This window comes from Marmota marmota, unplaced genomic scaffold (assembly GCF_001458135.2).
Source record: "Marmota marmota marmota unplaced genomic scaffold, marMar, whole genome shotgun sequence".
Taxonomy (NCBI): Eukaryota; Metazoa; Chordata; class Mammalia; order Rodentia; family Sciuridae; genus Marmota; species Marmota marmota.
Window position 1 is genome coordinate 12471067 of NW_026000241.1, and position 3746 is coordinate 12474812.

Sequence of the window (3746 nt, forward strand, 5' to 3'; positions counted from 1 at the left end):
ATAAGCAAACTTCCTGACACTGCCATTTGGATGTCTAATAGGTGTCTCTACCTTACCACTCCCAGACTGCACTCCAAGTCTTCCACCATGCTCTGCTCTCCCACAGACTCCTGTCTTCCAGATAGGCAGGCCCCAAACCCTACAATCTTTTTACATTTCTCTTTTTTTCCCCCCACCCCATATCTGATCTATCAGGGAATTCCTGTTGGTTCTACCTTTAAAATGTAATCCATAATCTACTTCTCACCACCTATGCAGCTTCCAATCTGGACCAAACCGCCATCATCTCTCCTGGATTTCTGCAAAAGCCTCCTAAATCCTTGCTTACTCCCCCTGATCCTCCCAACCTCAGTATTTTGTCAACATAGGAGCCTATGATACTATAAAATCAGAGTAAAATGAGGCTGGGTATGTAGTTGATTATGGCAGCCCTAGGAAACTAAGACACCTACTCAGGAGTGTGTACCTAGCACATGCAAGACCTGGGTTCAGTTATTTTTTTTTTTTATTTAAGGGTAAGTAATATGTACCTCCTCTGTTCAAAACCTTCCAATGTTTTCCCTTATAAGCAAAAATCTCTACAGTGGTCTAAGAGACCAACATGGTCTCCTTCTCTGATTCCACTGAGCTCATTTTCTCTTCTTTCCAATCCACTTCACCACACAGGAGCAGTCAAGAATCCTAACTCAAGGGAAACATGCCAGGGACACTCTCACCTCAGAACTCTTACCATGCCACATCCCTTTGCCTGTAATGTTCTTTTTGTACATGTGCTATGGAGCTTCCTCTCACCTTCTCAGTAAAGGGTTGTTATGGTTTGAATGTGAGGTGTCCCCCAAAAGCTCACATGTGAGACAATGCAAAAAGGTTTGGAGAAGAAATGATTGGGTCATAGCCTTAACCTAATCAGTGACTTTATCCCTGATGGTATTAACTGAGTGGTAACTAGAGGCAGGTGGGGTGTGGCTGGAGGAAGTGGTTCATTGGGGCGTGGCTGTGGGGTATACATTTTGTATCTGGAGAGTAGAGTCTTTTGTCTGCTTCTAGATCACCATGTGAGCTGGTTTCCCTCTGCCACACTCTTCTACCATAATGTTCTGCCTCACCTGAGCCCTAAGGAATGGAGCCCACCCTTCTATGGACTAGGGCCTCTGAAACCATGAGCCCTCAAACTTTTCCTCCCCTACAGTTGTTCTGGTTGAGTCCTTTAAGTCACAACAGACCCAAAACAGGCCTCCTTGAGCCATCTCATTTAATACTGATACTTCTTTCCCCCTAGCATTCCAAATGCCCGTTACTCTTCTCTAGTTCTTAAAATTTAGCACATTTTAATATAAATTTTTTTATTATTATTTTCTGTCTCCTCCCTCTTGACTCATTAAGTATTCATCTTCCTGGATGAGCCAACATGGTTCTAGCCCCAGTTTCCTACTGTCACATGTGTATATTTTGTTTCCCTTGAGTTGGGATTCTTCATGCTGTGTCCATGGAGGCTCAAGGGAGGCATCAGAGCAGATGTTCAGTAGGTGAACTAAACTGAAGTAACAAGGAAACCTAGAATGTAAGAGGAAGGTCTCAATACTGCTAAAGGAACAGTCCAGAGTGACTCTAGCTTGGTAGAGGAGCTCTGTTGCATTCATTCATTCAAGGACTTGGGCTACTCATGGTTCTGCCATCTTAGTGACATGGTTCTGTCACTTTGGCATGGTCACCCCAATTTCAGATGGGGGAAAGAGCATAAAGGGACATGGACATGTATGAGGGGTTTGATGAGCCAGCACTTCTGGCTGGAGGTCTTAGTCACATGGCCACACTTCACTGCAAGGGAGGTTGGGAAATAGAGTCTAAATGAACAACTGGGAAGAAGGGGAGAGCAGATTTTGACATTCAGCTAGCATTGTTGCTATATGGGGTATGAGAAATGGACACACACACCTAATATATTTTGATTTATTTGGAAAATGTTTTATAAATAAAAACTGTTTCATCAGATCAGATTTTAAGATTATATTTTACTCTGCTTCATGCTTCACTGGGAAGCATGTGATTATATGATTGGCCCTGCTGGGTCATGCGACTAGTACGAGTAGGGGTTGGAGCCTATTACCAAAGGAAGATGCCATATATGGTCAGGGAAGGAACAAACATTACACCATGTTATGACATCTGAAATAATTACTTGTTGATCAGAATTGGGGACACTACTGGGGCTCTGCCTACATCCCCTGCAGCCATACAGTTGTGATGAGCAGCCAGTACCAGCTGCCAGCACCTGCATCTCTTTTGCTAGCATTCTCTGGTTACAAAACCCTGCTGTGCTCAAGGCAGTGGCCTGGACATTCTGGGGAACTGAAGAGCTTGTTCCAGAAGTCCCTGTTCCCTCACTCCTTCAGGAAACATATGTTCTATTGTGGCTCCCAGACTACCTTCATGAGATAAGATCCCAGTTATTTGTACTTGATAAAACACACTTCATTGGCTACCCTCCTTTTCTGTCTTGCTTCTCTGCTCCTCTGCCTGGGATCATTCCCAAATAAACTGCCTCATTGGCTACCTTCGGGGGAATCCATCCCTAACAGGATAACATAGAGGCCCATCCTGTTATTACCAGTATGTGTATTGGTCATTGTTTAGCTTTAGCACTCACCTGTGTTGGAAACTGTCAAAGCAAAGAGCAGAGCTTGTAAAGAAACTTCTTAGATATTGTTTTTTATGTCACACTTGGAGATGAGTGAGGACAAGCAGGGCCAGCTGTTTCTGCAAGGACCCTGAGAAGAAAACAAACGTAACAATCTTGTACTGCTCAGCTCCAACAGTAGAATATTTTTCTCCTGGTGTTTCTAAATTTATCACATTGAGCAAAGTAAATCCATTGACCCACTGTGAATAGACTGTTTCTCTTACCAAGGCTTAAGAATACATACACCAGTAAGAAATGGGTAGAACTTGGCAATGATGAGGCTGACTTAAATGAGGGAGTGGGAGGAACAGAGATTACTTTATTCCTGAAAATCTCATCCCATCTGGAAAAGCTGACTAGCAAACTCAGCAGCAATAGGCTCATAAACCAAGGTCTAGGCCCTATTTGTTAGCCAAGTTGATGAAGAAAGACTTTTCAGGAACAGGACAAAGTGCTTGTGTCTTTCATTTTTTGAATCACAGAATGTGATGGGACACAAAAGCCACCTCAGTCAACATGGATTGACATTTTTGACAACACAGCCAAGAACGAAGAGCAGGAATGCCTCTGTCTGATGATCTTGGACATGCTGCAGAAAGGGTCGGTCTTATTCCTGACAAGAACTCAAACTGTGCTTTCAGGCAGATACATCATCCCATGCTTCCTTCCAGATTGCACAGTGCCAAGCAAAGGAAATGATACACAAGTAGATGAAGCTTGATTAGATCATTGTTTCCTTCCCTGACCCTCCTTTTCTGAAATTTGTCAGATATGTTTTTAAAACAAAATTTAGCAAATTTAGTTTAAAAATCAAGTTGGCTTCTTTTAGTAATTCATGAGTCAGGCAGCATCTCCCCTACAGAATACATAAGTATTCCTCTGAATATGGCAGAACAGTTACTTTTTATAATGTACTAAGTTTGGGAACAAGGAAATAGAATAATACAAATAGTGGATTTGTTAACATTAGATTTCTTTCTATGTAAGGGTTAAAGCTGGTTCAGTTTGGCTGGGGCTCTTCTCATGGGTTGCTGCAAACCTCCTATTTTCAGGGAGAGTTTTATAT